This window comes from Macaca thibetana, chromosome 17, assembly GCF_024542745.1.
Source record: "Macaca thibetana thibetana isolate TM-01 chromosome 17, ASM2454274v1, whole genome shotgun sequence".
Lineage (NCBI taxonomy): Eukaryota > Metazoa > Chordata > Mammalia > Primates > Cercopithecidae > Macaca > Macaca thibetana.
In genome coordinates, this window is record NC_065594.1 from 70,148,353 (window position 1) to 70,173,955 (window position 25,603).

The following is a 25,603-nucleotide window of genomic DNA, read 5'->3' on the forward strand; positions in this document are numbered from 1 at the left end:
AAAGTAGGATGACTTAAAGATTCACTGACTTGTAGAGCTTGAGAAAGCATTTGGTAACCTTAACTTAGCTCACTGATAGGAACTAACACTTTTAATAGTTCTGTCAGAATGCCTAGGTACTTCTCTGAGAGATGCTGCAAGAATTTTTATACATCAACAGTAGTAGATATAAATTATTGTTGTTTCCATCATGTCTTAAAATGTGTAACTGATACTGATCTTCAGGGATTGTTATCAGATGTATTTCATGGTCATTACCATGTATTCGGGAAATACAAAAAGAACATCTTTAAGTACAGTGGAACACCATAGTGCACGGCATATCAAGTCATTTACACTTTTTGGCAGCTTCCTGGAGTATAGCAATGTCGTTTCCTGCCATTAACAGATGGAGTCTCAATGTGAAAACCGCTACTGTAAAACCTGCAATATGTCAGGTTAAAGATTAAGTGAAATCAATGTTACAGGGTGCTATCATCTTATATATTAAAATTGTACATAATGTGCCGATTATAAGCTTCATGAATTTACTTATTTAAAAAATAAGATTTATGGCAAAAACTTCAATATAGATAAGGCACATTACGGAAACAAACTTATGTCCCCGATGTGAGTGACAGATGCTATCAAAGCTGTACAATATCATGCTTCTCTGCTTTTCAAATTAAAGATGTACAAAACAAGAGCATTTTTATGGGTTGCTGTTAAGGTTGATGAACCAAGAAGTTGACAGCTTTTAAAATGTTTTAAGTGTGTATAATTGTGTGCATTAACATCAAGAATTTCTCTTCCCGCTTTTTCCGGATAAATGGCTTCGTGTCAAACACATCGTTTCAAATTTCAAAATTTTAAAGGGCAAGTGGCTTGAAATATATGGGGCTAAGACACATATTTTTGTCCTTAAGTTTAAATTCAAATATGTTTGTAATTATGAAAATAATTTGACTGCCAAATTAGACTCAGTTCAGAGATTCTGCCCATTATTTTAATTATTCAATAAATAAACAAAGGAGAAACGGGGTCAGAGTGATTCCTTCCTTCACATATCAGACATAAGCTTTTTGGCCCTGGGCAATGTATGGGGCCTTTAACAGCGGATACAGGTTAGTTACTATATACATGGTAAAACAGCACTACTTTGTATCCTAGACTTTCTAGACTTGGTATAGCTTATGGAATATGCTACCAAAAGCCATACCTCATCAATCCCTATATCCTAGTTTTGCTTTGCCTATGCAATGCCAAACCAAGGGTATCCCGCTAAATGAATTTCCTAAAAATCCCTCTTCATCTAAAATATATTTTGCCTATTTATAGGAGATTGGTCATTAGCAGCTTTGTAGAAAAGAAATAAATTGTGTTATCTGCTTTCATTCCTTTCAGGTAGCACCTTCCATTAGTTAATCAAGAAATAAATTAAAGGCCATGTGTATTATCTTCTTCTCCAACCATCAGCAAATCAGTGATAAATTTTGTATAAATTCTGTGATCAGGTAAAAAAGAAAGCTACTACTTTGATAAGGGATCACAAATGTATGTATTCGTCAAACAGAAAAAAGGAAAGAAAACTTATAGTAAATCAGTTTTAATACCTATGTTTACTTAATTAAATTTAAAAGAAATGAAATGGTTCTAGACCACATTAAGTATTTGATAAGCTTGTCAACATGCATGATATAAACATACTTATATAGAGTGATGTCACATTCTTGTAAAATCATTATGATTTTCAGACAACAAAAAAATGCAATTTATAGAGCAATTCTGGCAATTGAGTCAGACAGTCTGAGGAAATGATTCAAGGGAAAAAATTACCAAGTACCAGACAGGCACTTAATTTGTAGAAGCAATTAAAAAGTTAATCAGACCTCATCCTCTCATTCATATTACACAGACCTTGAAAATGTGCAATTTGCATTCCTTATTGAATAATAGTAAAATGTTTGCATTTACCTTGCCAGTGTACAGAGCTGGCATCGTAGATAAGCAACCGGTGCAGTCACACAAAACCCCAGTGTAGATAGAGTTTAATGCTCTGTGGTTGCCATCTTGAAATTCACAATAATTTTATCAATGAATATGTGCTTTGTATGTGAAGTCAGATGAGACAATGAAGCATATGCCGGAAGTTGGAGTCTCGGCTCACACATGACTGTTCCACACCGCCTCCTTCCACTCCTGGGTTGGGTTCTTAGCAGCCTATTTCCTGACTTTTGGTGCTCCATGCCCTACCCAGCTCCCTCTTCCATCAGCAGCCTGTGACTCTGCCACTCTCTGCCCCAAATGGAGTGTGGGTGTGGTCTTAGGGGAAGTTGGGACAATCTTGGTGGGGAGCAAGGGAGTATCTGGCAGCACCACCACACGTTCGTCAGAAAAATAGGTGGGAGCCTCTTGTCCACACCCACACCAGGTACTAATTGTGTTGTAATAATCACACAACGCAATAATCACAGGAAGCAGTTGCCAAGTTGAGGGCTATCCTTCATAATGACAAGAAAAATAACGTTGGCTTTATCAAAACCTGAAAGCTTGCTTAAGAGACTCCAAAATTCTAAGACATAGGCCTCAGAGGTGTTATCTAGCTAGTGACATTATCTGTGGAATCCAGAGGAAGGGCTTAATAGAGATGAGATTCAGGTCAGGGCAAGGGCCATTGCTAGGGGGAAGCTTGTAGGACTAGCAAGTGAACTGGAAGAAGCAAGTCTTTTTTCCCTTTTTGGCTTTCAAGCCTCCATCTAAAGCCACCAAATAGCAAAATATAATGGGGAACCCTCTGTCAAAGGAGGAAGGTGATGTGAGCATTGGGGTGTACAAAAACTTCATCTCTAAACTATCTGTAGCCTCAGTGATCCTACCCACACTTGCATTGATTGCTGTAATGTTTCATTAACTTTTGCTAGTGGAAATGGAAGCATTAACAGGTTACCTACGAATAGATCGTCCCACACCAAAGATATAGGAACAAACTAATTTCTCCGTAATAATTAGGACAAGCTATACTAGCCCATATAGTAACCTTCTTTGCCTTTGGCCAGAGATATATGAGACTAAAATTAGTAAGTGTGTCCTTTAACTTCAGATTCAATTTACATCTTATAATTAGTGACATAAATGAGGCTTCAATAATCCACTCCAGGAATGTGGATATATGGCAAATCATTTGAATATCACAAATTTAAGCCCATTGATAAACTCTTTTTTCTGTTAAATAGTATGTACATATTTAAATCTGAATGTTGTGTTAGTTTTCTTCTTTTTTTTGTAAATGGTCTAGATATAAATTTTATCAGATGATGTCTTAACGTTAAAAACATTTTGATTTTTATATTGTATTACTATAGTAGCTACGTATGCCTTCTAACTGTGTATTTCTGTACTAGTCCATTCTTAACACTGCTATAAGAACTAACTAAGACTGGGTAATTTATGAAAAAAAGAAGTTTAACTGACTCACAGTTCCAGGCTTAACAGGAAGCATGACTGGGAGGCCTCAGGAAACTTACAATCATGGCAGAAGGGAAAATAGAAGCAATCACGTCTTGCCATGTTGGAGCAGGAGAGAGAGAGAGAAAAGGGGGAAGTGCCGCACACTTTTAAACCGTAAGATCTCGTGAGAACTCACTCACTATCATGCGAAGAGCAAAGGGGAAATCCCCCCCCATGATTCAATCACCTCTCACTAGGCCCCTCCTCCAATTCAACATGAGATTTTGGCAGGGACACAAATCCAAACCATATAAATTTCTTTCTCACTTTTAAATGTGTTGCACTTTTCTGGACCAGAAATAATGAGTATATAGGCCAAAATTAAAGGTTTTGATAACCTTCTGTAGTTCTCACTTCATAAGTGCCTTTTTTGATTAATAAAGTGAGGTACAATGCCTTTAACTGATGGTGCCTTTTGGAGTAGAGTGGGATAGCACATGTTCTTAATTTTGCAATTCATTTTACTTTCTGTAGAAGCCTTAATTTCTACTACCTGCTATTTTTCCCCTTTCTTTCTAGTTCCACTGGACATCTTCTCCTTCCAAGTTGGATCACTCCCAAATGTAAAAGATTGCTACTTCTCAGTCTAGTGTTTTTGTCCTGCATTGTTCCACATGTATGATATTTTTGAGGAAATGTTGAGAGATTTGAAATCAGGCAACTGTCATAATTCTGTAGGAACCCAAGCATTTCAGGTATTTTAAATCACACAAGACAGCATTATTTTTACTATTACTATTTAAGCTTTTATCGTCAGTCGACATTCACTAAGAGTTTTGCACGTAATTGCCTGTTTGGGGGTCATAAGTTTCTTCAAAATTTTCACATTTCTATTTGGAATGGTTTATTTTCTAACTGAAGTAACAGCATTAGTATGACTATTGCAGGTCTATGTATGATTAATTTATATTTATTTGTCCAAAAGTGTCTTGGAATTTCACTTTGAGGAATATTTTTATTAATTTTAGATTTCTGGGTTGAAAGATATTTTTTCATCATTTTTGAGATAGCAATTTCAGGCTCTCCTGAGCTCCATTGTTTCATCTGGAAAATTACCTCTTAAATTTAGCATTGTTCCTTTAAAGTAATATTTCTGTGTAGCCTACATTTAGAATTTTATCTTTTTTTTAATGTTTACATACTTCGGTATGACAAGCTTAGATGTGGTTCCCTTTTTATTATTATGACTCAGATTTGTAAAGATTGCTCTATCTCAGGATTCATATTTTTTAATAGTTTGAGAAAACTTCAAACACAAGTTTTGTATTGTTTCAATTCTTATCTTCTAGAATTTCTTCTAGAACTATGTTAGCTTGCAATATATCAGATTTCTTGCTGTTTTTCATGTGTTCTTTATGTTTCTGACATTTTGCTGTCTATCTGAATATTGTCTATTGATATCATTTTCAGTTCACAAATCTGTCAAATGACTCATCTGTTAAATTTTTTTATGGATTTTTTAAAAGAGTTATATTTTACAACACTTACGTTTAAATTTAATATTTAATGGATTGCAATTCCTGGTGAAATTCTCTTTTTATTTACTTCTTAAACATATTAATCACAGTTATTTAAATGTCACATTAATAAACTTTAATACCTACTGATATGGTTTGAATCTGTGTCCCCACCCAAATCTCATGTTCAATTGTAACCCCAATGTTGGAGGTGGGGCTTGGCGGGAGATTGTTGTATCATGGTGGTGGAAGTTTTATGAATGGTTTAGCACCATCCCTTTGATGTTGTTTTCATAATGAACTTGTCACGAGATCTGGTTATTTAAAAGTGTGTGGTACCTTCACCCTCTCTCGGTCCTGCTCTTGCCATGTAAGATGCCTGCTCCCACTTTGCCTTCAGTCATGAGTGAAAGCTCCCTGAGAAGTTGCCAGAAGCTGATGCTGTCATGCTTCCTGTAAAGCCTGCCGAACCATAAGCTAATTACATTTTTTGTCTTTCTTTTTAAATTACCCAGTCTTACGCAGTCTCAGGTGTGTCTTTATAGCAGTGTGAGAACAGACTAAAATACCTACATTATCTCTCATTATTTTTCATTTATTTTCCCTAATGATATCTATTTTTTAACAAAATATTGACAATGCATAATTTTGTAATTTCCATATCTATGGTTTTAATTAAATATTTTAATTAATATTTTGATATTTATAAAACAAATGTAATTTTAAATTATAAGCTACTGCCAGTACTTATAGATAAAACCAAAGATCTCTCAAGAATTTAGAAGTTAGGACAGAAATTTGCTTTCCTAGTAAGGTCTATAATATCAGCAAAATAATGTATTAGTATGATTGCTGGGCCACAGTGTAGTATTAAATACTAATACTTAAGTAACTCTTTTATATGAACCTCGGAGCACAAAATTCAAATTCAAAGCTCTTCAAATCCCACATTCTACACATCTACTTTGGCTCACTCATGATTGGCAAAATTTAGGTTGTAGGGAATATAGTAGCAATGAAACACAAATAGCTTTATCTAATTTTCTTAATCTCATTAACTAATAAAAAAGAACATTCCCCATAAAAATCTTAATGAATGAAAGGAACATATTTTGTAGTACATTTGGTAAACAATGATGTGATCTGTCAAATATAAATAACTCTCTGCTCAAGATTTCTTGAATCTCTTGCTATTGGTCTCACGACAAAACGCTTTTGTTTTCATTGAGTGAATTTATTGGGCTATCCTATTATCTATGTTGAGTTAAAGTCTTTGGTTACTCAATTTTAAAAAGATAAACTATCAAAAGAATTACGCACCTGTCCCCTAAAAAGTCACAACAATAGGACAGAGTTCATACATACCCAAACCCAGTTTGGACTATTTGCATCTTACATTAGTATGGTACATTTGCCATAATTATTGAACTAATATTAATATATTATGTTAACTAACATTCATATTTGATTCAGATTTCATTAGTTTTTCCTTGCTATTCTTTTTCTTATTCAGGATTATCCAGAATATCACATTACTTTTATTTATTATGCTCCTGTCAGCTGTGATAGTCTCTCAGACATTTCTTGTTTCTGATGACCTTGACAGTTTTGAGTATTGCCAGTTGAACTGCTTTAAGGAATGTCCCTCCATTGAAAATGGTCTGATGTTTTTCTCATGATTAGACTGGGGTTATGGGTCTGGGCGAGGAAAACCATACAAATAAAGTGCCATTTCATGGTATCATATAAAGGAAACATACTTTCAATGTGAATTAGCACTTCTGTTGTTAACCTTCATCAACTGGCTAAAGTAGTGCTTTTCAGATTTCTTTAGTATAAAGTTACTCTTTCTCCTCACTTTCCCTACTGGACTATTTGAAACAGTCACTATGTGTAGTTCATACTTAAGAGTACAGTGTGGGCCTGCTATAATTGCATATTTCCAACTTCTCTTTTCTGTCTCTTGTGACATTTCATTTATTTGTATGTAAAAAATCATTTAACACATTACTGTTATTAATTTAAAGTTATTTTTTAGATCACCTAGGAATAAGTTAACATAAAATAATATGTTATATTTATTTAATTCTTCTCTGACACTCTTTGTAATCCATCTCTGATGTTCTTTGATTCTTGCTTCAGAGCCAAGTTTCTAAACTGTATTATTTTATTTCTTCATAAATTCTTTAACCTATTTTGTAGGGCACATCTGCTTATGATGAATTACCTCGGCTTTCAATTGTGAAAGTCTTTATTCTTTTGAAACTTTGAAGGATAATTTTACTGGATATAGAATTTCCTGTTGATGCTTTTATTCATTATTTTATTTCTGGCAAAACTTTAAATTTGACTCCACTTTCCTTTCTTTTGCATGGTTTCTGACAAGAAGTCTGCTGTAACTCTTACTCTTCCTCTTCTATAAGTAGGGTAGTTTCCCATTCATTATCCCTAGCCTCTTTTGAGATTTTCTCTTTGTCTTTGGTTTTCTGAAGTTATGTCTTATTACTAGCTATGTTTCTTTTGGTTTTTATTTTGCTGGCTGTTCTCTAAGCTTCCTGGATCTGTGATTTTATGTCTGTTATTAATTTTGAAAAGTTTTCATTCATTGTTACTTCAAATATGTCTTCACCTCCTTTCTCTCTTTCTGCACTTTCCTCTCTGTCTTTCTCTGTCTTATTTTTTTTTCTCATCTGGTATCTATTTACAGGCAGGCTAATCCTTTTGATATCATTTCTTTGATATTGTTTATTATTATTACTATTGCTTTTCATGTGGAAATATTTCTATTTATGTATCTTCTGGCTCACTAACTCCTTCTTCAGACATGTCATGTCTACTGATGAGCTCATCAAAATATTTCTCATTTTAGCTACTGTGTTTCAGTTCCAGGACTTTTTTTTTTTTTTTTATTTTTTTGAGACAAAGTCTCACTCTATCACCCAGGCTGGAGTGCAGTGGCGTATTCTTGGCTCAATGCAACCTCCACCTCCCAGGTTCAAGCTCTCCTGCCTCAGCCTCCCCAGTAGCTGGGACTACAGGCATGTGCCACCACGTCCAGCTATTTTTTGTATTTTTAGTAGGGATGGGATTTCACCATGTTGACCAGGCTGGTCTTGAACTCCTGACTTCAGGTGATCCACCTGCCTCAGGCTCCCAAAGTGCTAGGATTACAGGCATGAGTCACTGTGCCTGGCCAAGTTCTAGGACTTTATTTATTTATTTATTTATTTATTTATTTATTAGAATTTCTATCTCTCTTCTCACACCATCCATCTGTTTTTTCTCATTACTTTTTTTCCCATTATTTCTTTTAACATAGTAACTATAGTTATTCTAAATTATCCATCTTATAATTTTAATATCTGTGCATTTTCTGAGTCTGGTTGTCAGGGTTGCTTTTCTCTTCAGATTATATTTTTTCTTGTCTTTTACAATGTTTTGCAAGTTTTTCCTAAAAGCTGGACATGATGTATTGGGTAATGGGAACTGACATAAATAGGCATTTAGCATGAAGTTTTATGTTAATCTGGGTAGGAGGTGGGTTGGGTTAAAAGTCTTTTTGTAGCTGTAGGTGCTAAAATCTACAAATTTCCCTAGTGTCCTTGTTGTTGTCTCCCTCTTGACTTTGGGTTTTCTAATCATTTTTCTCAGAAAGAGTCTGTGTCTTCGTTCTTTTTTACCTGTAATCCACTGTTATTATACTGTGTCTTATTCTAGTTGGCTGTAAGGTGTGTAAGAGGAGGATACTCTATAATCATAAGAATAAATCTCAGTATTTTCATGAGCCTTCACAAGTGTTTCTCTGGAGATACAATTTCCTGCCTTATCTCTGATGCCTCTTTCATTTCCTGGCTGCAATGTTCCCAATGTATTTCATTTAAGTTCTTCCCCATTGTGACTATGTTTTCCCCAATGTTTTTCACAAATGTCTGCAAAATGCTATTCACTTAATAGAAAATAATACAAAATAATGTAGAGATCCAGAACCACAGTATAAATGGTAATTCCTGTTAAAGAGCGGCTTCAATTTTTGATAAATGATTTTCACCATCCTTAAGAATTCCAAGCCAAGGTAGCACAATAGAAATAATGTCTCTGAAAGCCCCAGTTCTGTTCTATCAAGTAGCAGATTTGTATGAACTATTAAACATTATGGCACATTGCTATAGGGTATTTTTCTAACAATAAGTCATGTTTCAATGGATGTACCACGTTCTTAAATTATTTTTCTTACCATTGCCCAGAAACCTGCACTCAAGCAGGGCTTTCAAATGAACAACCAGAACCAATGCTGCAATTTCTTATTTCACTGGATTAAAATTATCAGGCACTTTTAAGATACCTATGTTTTTGTAATACTTACAATTTGACTAAATTTCAAATATCAAATAAAAATGTAGCAATTCTAAAGGAGGACAAAATATGACTATTTTAATCACAATTACATTATCTCCAACATTTTTCAATTATTGATACATCAATGAATTAGCCAAAAACATGTGATTTAAGAATACATTTTAAATTGCAGGGCAAAGAATCTGTAATACAGATACACAAAGGAGTGAGATCAATAATATCGCAAGGCATAAGTTCTACATGAGAAAGATATTGAGATTATATATGCCTTATTTAAATGAGGGGGATTGTTTTGGAAAAAGGTACTTGGATCTTCCAAAGTCAATTCAGGAAGACAGCATCACCCCATAACATTCTTAACCACTTCTAGTTGATACAGTGGTTATCATATCAAACAGAGTGCTGTATCATTTTCATCCCATTTTGGAAATTTCTCTTTTATATAGATTATCAGGATATCTGGGGTTTTTTATCAAGTCTGAACGTTTATCCATAACCCACTCATAAAATAACTAGGTTTTATTTCTGGACTTGGGTTTTAAGCCAAGCAACCTGCTTTTAAATTTTATTTTCTTTTCTATTCAGTCTTTCAAATAGCCTGTCTTCAGTTGTCACTTCAGGATATTTTTTAGTCTTATTTTATAAGTGGTCAGTCAATCATGGTGGTCCAATTCAGCGACCACTCTTAATGTAGGAATAAACCAGCATGAAGTGTCCAGTGTAGGTTTAAACCAGCAGCAGATGCAACATCAGTAGATTTTGATGCTGTTTTGTCAGAAGCTGATGTCACTCTTTAATCACAGAGTTTGGAAGGCTATGCGGTATTTCACTGTGAGATGGTAGGTTTTTGTCAATTCATTGCAACCACTTTGAAAATCAGACTGCTATATAGCCTTGCATGACTTTGCTGATTAGACTGTGTCAGCTCACCTGTTTTTAACTTTCCTTCTGCATTTTTCTGAAAAGCTAATAGCGTGAGTAAAAGCAAAACCAGTAGTTCCATTCTCTTTCATTCCAGCCAAGTATAAGGTCTCTGGGCTTCTCTGTTTGGCAAGTTTTCACTGTAGCCTCTCTAAAAGGCATTTGACCAAATAAGTCACACCGGTAGTGATAACACCCTCATCGACCCAGGCACAGCGGTATTTCTGGTCAAGTCCATTACAGGGACGATGAGGGGAAAAGGTATTTTTTTCTGTTGGCAAGAAGTTTAACCTCACACAAACCTTCATTTGCCCCCAGCAAGAAAGAGATTTATCCCCTGTCTAATGTCACAGGGTTTTGCCAACAGACTATAATTTGTTTGGCCCCTTCATCCAAGCATCAAGATCTTCATTTTACAGTCTAGTTAAAATTTACTAATTAAGGGTCATAATTTAGTGCAAGGACAAATGTGTCTGAAAAGGTGTTACTGACCCTTTATGTTTACAGTGCAGTCCTATAAACCTTGATTACTCTATTTAACATAGAAAAGAGACAAATTGATTCATCTGCGACCACTAGTACTTGAACTATCTAATGGGTATTAATGTCTCTTGTATCCCCTAACCAATTAGATTTTTCTTTTGGCTAATTAATTTTTATAGGGCCCATAAAATCTTCTTACTCTGGGGATCGTAGGCAAGTTTATATCAAAAGGCACTAGAACACAGGGAATAAAATCAAAGCATGTTGAGTTGAGCTTATATATCTCCAGTTATTGCTTATTCACAGTGTATTCATTTACGTAATTGGATAAAATATATATGGTTAAAATATTTCCGTACCAAGGTAAACTTTCCCTTACATTGACCATAACCTCTCCCATCTGGGGTACTCATTATTTAATCAATTTGGCTGAAGGATGCATACTTTCCCATTCTGAGCATCCTGGAATGTTCTTTCTAATAAGCTGACATCTGATGTTTTCATCTGGTGGAAGGTCAATTTGCAACTTGCTTGATGAAGTAAATGTTGTATAGGACATCAAAACAATCCCAAACATCATTATAAAATAAGTTCGTTTGACAAAAAAATAATAACAAAACTAAACAAAAACAATATATTGAAGAGAACCATAGCATAACTGGGGGTTCCCGTTAAAGAGCAATTTTTCTTCTCTCTCTAGTAAAGACATTTCAACTTCCCTAAGTATTGTAAACAGAGTTAATGTAGGGGAGTAAATACACCTAAATGTCTCAGCTGGGTTCCTTCTATCGGCTGTAGTCTCTGCACTATTAGAAATTATATCACATTGTTATGAGGATTTGTATAATAATAATTGAGGGTTAAACAGGTAAGTTGAGTTCCTATTCTATTTTTTTTTTTTTTTTTTTTTTTTTTTACCATTACACAGCTATGCATCTGCACTGCAGCTGTATGGCCTCCGAAGACTAACACAAATATTGTTTCTCAACAATTGTTATATGGTCAAAGTCTTGCTACTGTGACATCCCAGATGAGGGCTAGGTGAGGGGCAGGAAAAGGATTAAAGGATGCTCCCTAGACAGCGGCTTGAGCAGCAAATGGAGAATGTCGCCATTCCCTGATATAAGACACCTACTCTTAGTATAACTGGAGATGAAAATGACATGGCAAGTTTTGTATATGTAGATTTTGAGGTGAAATTAGCAAAGATAAATATTCAATAGGTAAGCTGGTGTTCACTATTTGAGAGACATGAGTATATGCATACTAGTTGAAATTGTAGAAATGAATGAAATTCCACAGGAAGATTAAGTAGAGTAAGAATAGAATGTTTTGTTTTTTACTTAGTTTTTATCTTTTCTTAACCAGGTCCTGTGAGACAAGTACATCTCAAGGTTTAAGACAGTCACCATTACAATGAACTAATCTCCTGTGTGACTACAGTGGTGTTAGCTATGTTGACACAAATAATTTAGAATTAATGTCATGACAACTTACATGAAATGCAAAGTAAACCCTTCAACAATGTAATTCTAAATATCACTGTCTATTTTGCTATAAATGTGTATATTTTACTTCTATATATATGTAATTAATTAATTAATTAGTTTGTTTGAAACAGAGTTTCACTCTTGTTGCCCAGGCTAGAGTGCAATGGCACCATCTCAGCTCACTGCAACCTCTGCCTCCTGGGTTTAAGTGATTCTCCTGCCTCAGCCTCCCTAGTAGCTGGGACTACAGGCACCCACCACCACGTCCAGCTATTTTTTTGTATTTTTAGTAGAGACTGGGTTTCACCATGTTGGCCAGGCTGGTCTCAAACTCCTGACCTCAGGTGATCCACCCGCCTCGGCCTCCCAAAGTGCTGGAATTACAGGCATGAGCCGCCATGTGCGGCCTCTATGTATATTTTAATCCCAACAGTGTATTTTGTGTCTCAAACATGCAAATGTCTTTTCAGTAAATTAGGACAACAAATGGTATTTTATATTTGTGCATATTTACTGTCACTGGTGTCCTTTAATATTTACCCTACATTCAAATGTCCATCACATTCCATTTCCTTCATCTTAAAAACCTCCCTAGAGCATATGTTTTAGTGAAGGTCAACTGTCTTCACATCCTCCCCAATGCGGTCTGTCTGAAAATGCCTTTATTCACTTGCATTTTCTAAGGATATTTTCATTAAGTATCTGATCCTGAGTTTGTCCTGTCATTGTTCAGCACTTCGTGCTTTTTCATTGCCCTCTCAGAAGTAAACCATCATTCATTTAGTAGCTTTCTTATGTATAATATGTCTTTTTTAGCCCTCTTCAGGCGTTTTCAAAATTTTCTTATTCTTTTATGTTCAGCATTCAATTATAATGTGTCTAGGTATGACATTATTTGTATTTAAAATGCTTACAGAATTATAGTTTTGATGTTTTCATTTCAAGTTTTGGGAACATTTTGACTTCGCTTCATTAAAGATTTTTCTCCCTTTGCCTGTCTCCGTCCCTCTCTCTTTCTTCCCCCAACTCCCTTTCTGTTCTTACTGAGTATCACTGATGCTCTGCTTCTTTATTTTTGACTATTTTCTCCCGTTCCTGCCAATCACACAATTCCTACCAATATATCTTGAGGTTTACTGACTCTTATTTCTGTTATCTCCAATCTGCTGTTATGTTTATACAGTAAATTTTAAATATCAGATAATATATGTAGGTTCCATCTGGTTCTTTTATATCTTATTAATTAGTGTTTTAATTTTGTCTAAACCAAAGTTACTGGTAGACTTTATTGACCCTTTCAGTGTGATTTTAATTTTTGTTGGAACTTGCTTATTTTTGTTATGTCTTTAGTCACTTTTTCTTATCCAAGGGTGTAAGTCCTTACTGCTAAGGCTTGACTTTTCTGAGGTTTCTGCTGAATGTGCAGTGTACACAGTGAGGTCTCTCTAGCCAGGCTGGGACAGGATCCCTGCACTTCCCAAGCCTGCATGACCTCTGACACCTCTGCTTGTCTCCCAGTCCCTCAGAAATAACTCATCAAAAAGCCCCATGAACATTCCCCCTGCCTGTGTGCAGCTAATTCCCCAGCCAAGAACCAATGGTAACCCCTGCTTACTCTCTGGGGCTTCAGCGCTGTGTAGTCATGTTCTCTCTCATATTCTGCCCACAAATTCTAGCTTCAGTAGCACCGAAGTCCTGCATTCTCAGTTCAGCAAAACTGCATACTACATTTAAACACAACACCCCAGCTCACGGACAATGTGTGTGTCTTTTTCTTCTTTTAAGGATCACAATCCTGATCTGGATGCAATCTAGTGTCTCAAAATAGCTTTGTCATTATTTTTCTAGATTTATAGTTGATCTGATAGGAGGGAAAATTTGCGTAAATTATTCCAGTGTGGTTGTACATTCACATCTCTTGTAAAATTTTTTTTTCCTAGATGGATTTCATAATTTGAATCTTTGAGTTGCAGTCTTTGATGAAAATTGGGAAATCCTTAGTTAGTATTGTAACCACATACAAGTCCCGGTGCTCACTGCCTGAGAAGCCTATTAAAAGGTAAGGTTAGTGAAGGGAAAGCAGCTTTGTTAATCAAATAGCAGTTTGGAAATGGCCTGGCTCATGCCTCTAAAACACAATTTCGAACGAATTTAAGAAGGGAAACTAAGTATGAGAAGCACACGAGAATGGTCCGGGATATGGGGTCTACATGTGTTGCTTCAATAACCAACTTGAGTTAGTGTCCATCTGAAGTACAGGCTGACACCATCTCAGCAATGACTGGGTTGTAGCGTAATGGGCTTGAAGTGATCTCCAAATGGGAGGGAATTCCTCAGCTGAGTATCCAGGCCTGGTTCATTTCAAGATTAACCCCGGAAATGTTAAGGCAGCAAATAATTAGATGACCAAATGCACTGCCAGGAAGGGAGGGGAAGGATTCTGAAGCACATCTCAAAGCTAAGACTAGAGAAGCAGAAAAATGTTTAAAAATGCATCTTGAATCTAAAATGCCTGGTTATATTATGTCATCAAATATTATTTCTGTGCCAGATTTTTATGCTCTCTCAGAATATGGTTATATTAGATTTGTCTCACTATCTACTGTTTCTTGCTCTGTCTTCTGAAGTTGTCACTGGTTTTCCTTTGTTGCATTATTTGTGTTGAATTAAGAAGAATCTTTTAGCTTGTTAATTTTCAAATTTGTATTGGAGGCTATTTTCACTACAAATCTATATCTAATTTTTTTCAAATATGTTATATATTCTTTATATTTTCCAGTTTTGAGCTACAATTGTGAATAGTCTTTTACCTTCTTGAAGTTAAACTGAAACAGAATTATATTTATATTAATGCCTGTGTCTTAGCATTCCAATATCAGAAAGCAACTTTTGTTTCCCTAGACACGGAGGCTGTCAGAGCCCTCTGCAAACTCAATCGTCTTTCAGAATAGGCAAAGAACTCCACAATAAATGTGACTCTAAATACTAAGTTCTCATTTTTTGTGTGTTTTTGTGTTCTATCATTGATTGTTGGTTCAATATATAGGTAAGATTTTTTCCAGGAATCTTTATGTAGTGCCTCATATACATTTTATTTATTAATACAGCTATTATGTTTACTATATTTTTAATATTTATTTAATGGACAAAAGATATGAACTGATGTCATGCAGGAATATATAGAAAAACAATGGCATGATAGTCCATGAAAATGTACTCAGTACAATTAGAAGTAAGAGAAATGCAAAATAAAACTGCAATGAAATACCACTGCACACCCTCTGAATTAATTTAAAAACATTGCAGAATACCAGTAAGCATGTGAAGCTATAGGAACTCTTCTGCATTACTTCTTGTTATTTAAAATTTGAGGGCCAGAAGCAGTGGCTCATGCCTGTAACCCCGGTACTTTGGGAGGCCGGGGCAGGAGAATCACAAGGTCAGGATATCGAGACCATCTTGGCTAACATGGTGAAACCCTGTCTCTACTAAGAATACAAAAAAAAAAAAAAATTAGCCAACTGTGGTGGTGCACACGTGTAGTCCCAGCTACTTGCGAGCCTCAGGCAGGAGAATCGCTTGAACCTGGGAGGCGGAGATTGCAGTGAGCCGAGATCACGCCACTGCACTCCAGCCTGGGTGACAAAGCGAGACTCTGTCTCAAAAAAATTTTTAAAAAAAGTTACATGTGTTTGATTTTTAATGATATTGAAAACATACTTTTTACATTTATTTTCTAGTTGTTTGGTGTTAATATATACATATTCAATTGATTTTTGAATGTTGAATGAAATTAACATTAATTCTAAATGTTTAGATTTTTTTATTTTGTGCATATATAATCATGTACCTGCTAATGTTAGTTTTGTTTTTTTCTCTCTGAAGTTAATACATTTATTTCTGAGATTTATACATTTTATTTATTTTAATTGCTATAGTTCCTAGAGTAAGAACACTAATATAATGTTGGTATTCTTACTATATCAACAATGGAATTGTTGAGATGGACAACTTTATCTTGCTTTTGTGCTAGTATGGAAAGACAGAGACATTATATTTTTATTTAATTTTCTTGCCATTAAGAAATAAATGATTAACAAACGTTGCATTCTGTTAAGTAATATTTTCTGTACCTATTAAGATAAACCAAGTTCTTCCTTTTATTTTAACATAATAATACATTTAAACACATTAGTACATTTGATATTAACACACTAATATGTGATACTAAGGTAAATCATAATGATTTAATTTCAAATGTTGAAACCTTATGTTTCTAAAGCAGGCTCCACTTCTCTATTATATATTATTTCTTCTGTATATTGTTACATTTGTTTTGCAAGAATCTTCTGTTTATGATATTTTACAACATTGTTTGCATCTGTGTTCATGAAAGATATTAACCTTTAATTTTTCTCTACTTTAATATCCTTGTCTGATTTTGCTATGTTTTTTTTGTTTTTTTTTTTTTTTGCTGTTTTGCAAAATGAATCAGAACATTTTCCCTCTTTTCTATTACCTGGAACACTTATTTTTGAAAACTGTTTAGAGAGTCCCTAGTGAACATATTTGGAGCTAGAATTTTCTTTGTGAAATCTAAAAACTGATATGTAACTATTTATATTTTGAATTTATTTTTGACTGGGTGTGTATTTTCCAAAAGATTTGTCCGTTTCTTGTAATTAGAAAACATGTTGTAATAAAAGTAGAAACAATCCAAATATTGCTCAGCTGGTGAATTGATAAACTGAAGTATATTCGTACAGAACAACTCAGAAATTTTAAAAGGCTAAATCATTGATATTTGCAACAACATCGGAGAATCTTAACTGCTAGAAGGCAAGGGAAAGAAGCCATCCTCCAAGCCTACATATGGTATGATTTTATTTATATGACATTCTAGAAAAGATAAAACTGTAAGGAAAGTGTTTTTGAGTGACTGAGATTGGGAGGAAGGGGCACACAAGAATTTCAGAGACTCTTGGAATTGTTCTTTGTATTGGTTTTGGTCATGATTACATGACTATATACATTTTTTTAACCTTCGAATATTATATACTGTAAAAGAGTGTATTTTTCTTTATGTACACGATATTTTTAATATAAAAAAGTACAACGAAACAAAAATTCGATGCTTTGAAGTTATGCTTAACATCTTGTCAACTGTAGTATCTGTCATGATATTTCCTTGTCTCCATCATTTCTCAGTCTCTATGATACTTTTTTTCTTATTATAATTTGGGTTAAGTAATATATGTGACACTTGAACATTATGAGGCCAATGATGATTATAAAAACTATAAAGTTGCCTAGCTTTATTTGCTTGCTTTGGAAACCTTAAGAAAAGGAAATAACAGGTTTAGGTCAGCCAACTCTCAAGCCATAACATGCTCTGAAAACCAGAGGAGTTCTTAGTAGCATTTAAGGAGGCATAAAACTCTTATAGCCTCAGGCCTGACTATGGTGAAAATCAGGCCAGGAATAAAATGTAAGGGTAGGAAAGCTAATAGGAGATTGAATGCTAAACCATGATACATATCCTAGGTCAAAAATAGTGTCATGATTGGTATGAGTTCATACCCCTATTCTGGTATGTGAAAATTTGGACAGCAGACTGAGAATTTTGAATGCACAGGTTTTCTTGAAGCTTCTGTTTAAGTAGCTACTTTATTTCTTTGTAAACAAGAGTAGGTTCCCCTTATCTGAAAACCTTGCAAAGATCACATTTGAAGAAGTTGCTTTACCAGATGACACTTGTCCTCTTCCTTTCTCCAATTTACTAAAGAGAATAATTCACATTGTTTTTAGACCAACTGTTCTGTGCTGGAGACGCATGAGGGGAAAAGAAAAGGTACACTCAATACTTTTAATGGCAAGCAGCCTTTATCCAAAGTATATGGCAATACACATATAATAAGCACATGATATAATAAGTAAATTGATATGGGAAGGAGAGAAGGGAAAAGATAATGCATATATTTACACTCACCATACTATGGAGAAAGCATCACCAGACCGAGAAGCAACAGCTTGGGCTCCAGAGCCAGACACTACACTCACCCAGCTATGAAGGATTCATCACCAGTCCGGAAAGCATCAGCCTGAGCTCGAGAGTCAGACACTGCACTCACCAGATTATAAAGGATTCACCACCAGACCGGGAAGCGACAGCCTGGGCTCCAGAGTTGGCCACTCGTCCATACACAGACAGGAGAGGTCTCATGAAGCTTCAGCACAATCTGGGACCCTAGTTCTTTTTGTAACGAGTTGTTTGGCGTGAAGCCCAGTCACATGGGCCCTTCCCAGCTGGGCTCAAGGAACACAAAAAGATCAACTTGCTTTTGTGACTGTCTGTTGTTTTTTAATAACTAACATATAGGAATAGATTGAAATAGAGATTTCTAAGAAACAGTGCTGGATGAATGCCTCAAGGGGCTCATACAACTTGTTCCAGAACTTGGTGACCATTGTTTGTGTCCATGTTTAATTGAGTTTAAATTTAATATTTAACTTCTCTTCCACATCAACTTCCGTGGAGAGAATCTGTATCAAGTAAGAAGTAACGTAAACTCCAGAGGAAGTCTAGGGCATTGCTATCATGTATTGAGATGAAATTTATGAAAATATAGTTAGTTTTCAAAAGATATTTTTTAGATGTGGCAGAATGTAAAGTTGGATGGCAAAAAAAAAAAAACATACTAAACTTACTTATACTCTCCCATCATACAGGAATTAATTTTTTAGCCAGGATATTGGAGATGTGCTAACATGTTGCCAGAATGACTTATTGAAGTTTGGATATGATAATGAGCTAGATGGACTTGACCAAAAATGCCTTGCCATAGTATTAGAAAGAGTTGAGAAGCTATGGGGGTTGATATATTAGAACCAACTTTCCTGTGAGACCAGAGTCATCAACTGACTGACATCAACAACAGACAATCGCAAAAACAAGTTACTCAGGGGTGCTCAGAAGACCTGCCTTTCAAAAGCCTATTTGTCTCAGCTTAGGGTCACCTCAAAACAGCAGCCATGGTTAGTTCATTCATGAGACTTTTGCAGCAGCACTTAAATGGCTAAAGAGGGAGGCTGGCTGACATTTAGGCTAGCCAGGTATCCTATCCACTTGGCTGTCTCGTGCCTCTTTTTTAGTGGATGGTCTCTGGTCAGATGAAAGATTGCATATTTCGAACTCAGAAACACAGTCTGCATGCATCACCATTCTCAACACTTTCTTTTCTCTTTTCATTTGTTTTTCCTCCAAGTCCTCGATCAACCAGGCAACCTATTTACTATTTACATCTGGGACTCCATCTTCACCTGTACCGTGGGTTGCTTCTCCCTGAATTCAGAGAGAACGTCTATACACTTACCACTCTCAAATTTGTTCATATCCTTTTATCATCATATTATAGGCCCAGTCCCTGACTAGGTCTACTGTGACCATCAATGTATTATATCAATCCATTGATGAGCCAGACCCAATTAGTTCCTTCTTTGGCGATTGTCCTAGGAGAGCCATTATGTGTCCACAAGCGCAAGCTGAGGAAGAGGCACCAATTCAACAGCTAGATGCTATGGGATCTAAGCCACCTACTTATATAATTTATTTTTAACTTCTGGATTTGTTTGGGCCTAATTCTGGACATGCATCTTCAACACACAATAGATTGTAGCTGTTCCCATTCAACTGAATGACTCAGTGAATCTGTGAAATTTTAGCTCATGATGCAAAACACCACTTGTTACTTAATGCAGGGTAACTAGAAACTGCTGCTTTCAAGAGTGATTGACTCTGTCATAGAGAGCATTATGTTGCCTCAGAATCCTAGAGCTCTTTCTGGAAGTCTTTTTTTTTTTTTTTTTTGAATGAGGATGCCAAGTGGCCTGAGACACCACTTAGCATCCCCATTCTCTTTAGATCTTCTGCATCATATGACCCCATTCTCTTTAGATCTTCTGCATCATATGACCCCATTCTCTTTAGATCTTCTGCATCATATGAAATTGCAGAGCAGATTTCACAGCAACCTGAACCTCCTCCAGTAACCTTTCTCCTTTGAGATCTACTCAAACACATCTGAATCCAAGGCCTGTCTCTTAATTATTGTGAGACACTGAAAAAAATTACCATGTTTCATCAAGGCTCTGATTTCTGAATCATAAACATGATGAAGAAGACTGTCCTATCTTCTAAAGTTATTGAGAAGAAAATTATAGGCACAATATTTTTAAATGACATTTTACCACTGACATAATCTATAACAGTTTAAATTAAGCTATGAAAAAAATTAAGACTTGTCTCATTGGAGTCTAATTACTAAATCCAATTGATATTTTTCAGGATATATTTATTTTAGTTCACCTTTCAATAATTTCTTCTTATCTTACCATGGATCCTTCTTTATTTTTTAAGGCTCTTTCCTTTAATGTGACCTAAAGCATCTTTGTTTTTTGGTTTTTCTTCTTCTCAGGGAAGTCATTTATAAGATAGTGGTAAGATTGTAATTTTTGGTCTCATTCTTTTTTGGTAGCCCTTCTTTCTCACACACATAAAAAGAAGATATCTCTAAGGTTTCTGTCTGTGACCTTTTTCAAGTCTCAATCTACATTCTTTAACTTTGGATGATTTAATATATGCCCAACATCTTACTTTTTACCTATACGTTGATGACCTCCGAATTTATCTCTCTATTCCAAATGTCTCCTCCCAGAAGCAAATTCACATGTCATTCAAGATCTTGCAACATTTTCTTACAAACTTCTCACAGTTTTACACGCAATTAGCAAAATTATTTCCACTATGTTTCACCTATATCAGATTATACGAAAACATGCATTATTTTTATCTTTCTAATTTAAATAACCTTTCTTGTCTGTGGTATCAAAAATTAAAACTCAGCACTTCTGAGGACTCTCCCTCTCCAGGGCCTGATAAAGTTCAGAGGAAATAAATTTTCCAGAACCCTGTGGTTCAGTCCTATAATCTTAGCTTACACTGTGCCCTGCAGGAACATATATTGTCCGAGACCTGAGGTTTGTATGCAGGTGGATGCTTTGGCTGTTTCTGTGTTATATCTGGATACAAGGAGATGTGCAGAATTTGGCAGTACCTGGTCGAGCCAGCCTTCCTGGACCACAACCTGCCACCATCCCCCTCCAAGATCCTGGATGCTCTACATCATCTTTAAAAAGGAATGTTAATAAAAACCTTAACACCCACACATTCAAAATCACAATCTCCTTCCTATTTTGGCTCTTGAGGGCTCTCCTTTCACCCTCATTGGCAGTTTCTGCCTCTTTCTGCCAATCACTTTCTTTCACAGCTTCCAGCCCTGCAAAATTCTCCGTGGTCTCCCCATGCTCCCTTAATTCTTTGGGGTGGGGGTAGTTGAATAAGAATAGAAATGTTATCTTTTTTATTTTCTTTATAACACATCTTGTTTCATCAGTATATAATGCTGCTATTAACTTAATCAGCCAAATGTGATACTTTAGGAATCATTTGATGTTTTTCCTTCTCAGTTCATCATGAATTTTTAATGTTTCTACTCTAGATGTCTCTCAAATCCTTCCTCTGCTCACTGTCTTTACTGCCATGAACTTAGCGAAAGGTCCCATTATTATGCCTTTATTCATCTCCCTGCCTCCAGCCTCAATTCCTTTTAATCAATGTTGTAAGCTCTTGATGGAGCAATATTTCTAAAATACAAATCTCATCTTGCTGCCACCTACACCACACCCACCTGCTTTAAACCATTTATTGGATTTTTTGAAAAAATTTTCTTTGCCTAGAATTTAACTAATTACCTAGTTAATGATAGTTGCTATGTACTGAAGATTCCCTCAGTGCCGAGCATGAGTACAGGCTGTATATTCTTGGTCTCTTTTGGTCTACTATATCCTTGTGATATATATTACCCCATTCTAAGAGGATGAAACTGAGAATTGGAAAGCTTGATTAATTGGCCCAAGTAATCTACCTTTACTGATGGAGATAAAACTCCTATCCGGATCTCTCTTAATCACTTATCATCCACATATAAATCTTCCCTATTGATCCACGTCTTTGCCAGTTCCTGTCACACCATGTGTGTTCTAGTCAAACCAGAGTACTATATTTTTATCCATTTGTTTGCTTCCCCAAGAGCCTGTCATAATTTTATCCCTTCAAATGTGTACTTCACTCTGTTTGTAACATTGATCATGGGTTCTTTTCTTAGCCCAGTCCAAATTGAACTTAGGGCAACAAAAGTGTCATCAATGCTAGGAAAATGACACGGACAAGCAATGTTCATGTTGGGTGCCCCTCTTATGCAACTAGAAAGTCCTATGCACACCACCATCATTTGCTCCCTGCTGTTGCCAGTTATTTTTCTTTTGAGTATTTTCACAGTAGGAAGGGATCTTCTTGAGAGTGAGACCTCTCTTTTTCACTTTTATGTAACACCAGAAAGATGACAATTGGTAATAGGCATATGGACACAAATGAAGACAACTTTACTAAGTAAATGAAGAAATGAGTAAATTAATGCATTTTGATGCTGTTCAGACTATACTGACCTCTCATTCTTTAGTTACCATGCAGACTGGTGATGACATCCTTCATGAGCCCAGTGATGTCTTTGGATCATGACGTTCTTTTTTTGATTGTCTCACTGCCTCTGTTAAGGTTCCTGTATAGGCTGCAAAAACCCAGAGCTGTCATTTGCTTCTGTTAGTTTCCTTTTTGAGTCCCAATGTTCTCAGTTCATTCACTGCAAACTTTCCCTATTTTATTGGAATCATTAATGACCTAGTATTTTAGTATTATTTTTGAACTCTACTCATGAATCAGTCATCTTTTTCGACAAGCTGAACATTTTTTTTGAAATTTTAAAATTAAGACAATATTAATTTTCTTGTCAATGTCCCTGTCTGTGGTCAGCAGAATTCTAGGATGGCCCCTAAAATTCCTGTCGCCTGATGGACACTCTGTGCATTCCCTTCTGCTTGACTACGGACAGAACCTCTAAATTTAAAGGGATAGTAACTCTTGTGATTATGTGACATTATATAAGACTCCATCCATTACAGCAGACCAGAGGGAGAGTCCCCTGCTGGCTTTGGAGAAACAAGTTTCCATGCTGTGACAGGGGCATGTGGATAGAATCTGAGAGCAGCCTTCAGGGGCTGAGACTAAACTCTGTCTGACAACTATCAAAAAAAAAAGTGAGGGGGCGGACTTTGGTTCTACAAACAAAAGGAACTGAATTCTATCAAAAAACATGCCAACTTGAAAAGTGGACTCTGAACTTCAGATGAGATAGTAGTCCCTGCCAACTTTGAATTCAACCAGAGAGATCCTGAGCAGAAGTCCCTGCTTACCTAAGCAGCACTCCTGAACCATGGAATCGGTCACGTAATAAACGTGTGTGCTAAGCTGCCATGGGAGTGGTCCTCTGCTATGCCACAATAGGAAACGAATGCACTAGTCCTCATTTCTGTCAATAACCCTGTGGATATTGCTGGTATCGCACTTTCACGTGTCTTAGTTAACAACGGGACACATTGTATTGTCATTGTATTGGTGTCTTCCTTTTTCTAATGGAGACTAGCTTCAATGCTGCCTTTATACTGTTTTTTTACAGATCTCCATCAAATCTGAGGGGTTTTGCTTAACAATGCTTTACTCTGCTCCACTAGTTAGATACAATCCTGTCTGCTTCTAACAAATTGCCACCATTTATCAGCAATTAACACCGGCCTAAAATAGAAGGGAAATAAACCCCAAGGATTAGAGAGGAAAATTTTACTTTCTGACCTTCCAATCTGTGCTTAAAAGGCAAGCATTGAATTTGTGTATTGCTAGAGTGTTATTAAATGGAATCCTTAACTTGAATAATACAAATATATATTTGCATAGTAATCTGAACATTAATCTTCACAATACAATGAGAAGTCATGAGATATATTATTATCTTCATTATATCATGTATTTGATTTCAGCAAGGTTATTTAAAGGATAGTAATAAAGCTGATTGTGGAGTTAGTTTCTTTTACTATAGAATTCCTACGCATGCTGCATGCCTGCCCTGCTCCCCAAGAAAATATAATCACTTATTTATGCTTTTTATTTCAAACATCATAGTATTCATAAACTCTTATTGAATCCTGTCTTTTTTAAAATGCTGCTTCTTTTTCCAAATATTTTTAGACAAATTTTCAAATATGTAGCATAGTTGAAATAATATTACAGTGTCCATAATGTATCTGTCAAATGTCTACCATTGACATGGTACTGCATGTTACTTATATCTATGCAACATTTTATCCATCTATTATTCCATTTTATTTATGATGTCTAAAAAGTAAAATTTAGAAGTCAGTTCAGCTTTCCATAAATAGCATGCACATTGTTACTTAGAATTCACCATTTTAATTATTTTTCTTTTGAGATTTTACTTACAATAGAAAGCACAGATCTTAAGTGTACAGTGTCTCAGGTTTGACAAAGGTATGTACTTTTTAAAGATACCCAGAACAAACTGATATATTGTTCCAGATTATAAATATTAAGATCTTTTGTGTAACACCTACAACAATATTCCTCTAGCCTTAAAGTACTTGCCAAACTCAAAACTTGCTTAAACTGTCAGTTTTCCTTCTTAACTTGAACCTGCAGAACATACTTTTCTAGCCTTGCTTACCTGGAGGCCATTTGCTTTAGAAAACTACTTTGCCTGGCACAACACATTCTTGTTTCCTTGTTCCTTTTACTCCTGATCAAACCACTTCCCTGAGACATATAAAACGTTTGCTTATGGTCAGAAGGCAGGGGAGTATTACTTTCACAGTAACCCTCATGCTAACCATAAATAAAGACCTTCTTTTTGCAGATCCACTCCATGGTGCTTTGTTTCAGGGCATTTTGACAAGTGAACATAAAGCTCTTTGCTTTAGATCACAAAATGGTACTAAATTATTACATAATTAATGGGAATGCTATTTCCAATTAACCAGTATGTAGATGGAAAATTGATCAGTAGATGTGTCTTATTTTTGTATGTATATTTCTGTTTTTGTTGTTACTGTTGTTGTGTTTGCTTTTTTTTTTCCATTTGCTAATATTATCTTTTTTATTTTATTAAAGGAGAAACACTTCTAAGCAGGAAAGAACACAGAAAGACACAGGAAGTGCATGGCAGTAATCCTAATACAATAGTAATTTGGTAAAAATTGGAATTTAGACACATGTCCTCCTCTATCAGAAGTGAAAATCATCCCCAAATAGGCATTTGAGGGTGAAAAGAAATTGCAAGTGAGTAGTAAAAAAATGTGAATGAGTGCATGTGAATCCTAGTGCTTCTAAGTGTCTGTATCAGTCAAGACTCGGTTCATAAAAGTCTATTTTTTGGCCGGGCGTGGTGG

The 25,603-nt window shown here is 35.6% G+C and overlaps 1 long non-coding RNA gene across 1 annotated transcript in view; it reads right to left on the minus strand.

Annotated features, from left to right (window-relative positions):
• LOC126940180 (uncharacterized) overlaps window positions 1–25,603 on the minus strand; it is an 86,262-nt gene that overhangs the window by 52,800 nt on the left and 7,859 nt on the right. Inside the window, exon 2 of the long non-coding RNA XR_007720645.1 lies at window positions 22,757–22,869. This is a non-coding gene — a long non-coding RNA (uncharacterized LOC126940180). The remainder of the gene's footprint in view (window positions 1–22,756; window positions 22,870–25,603) is intronic.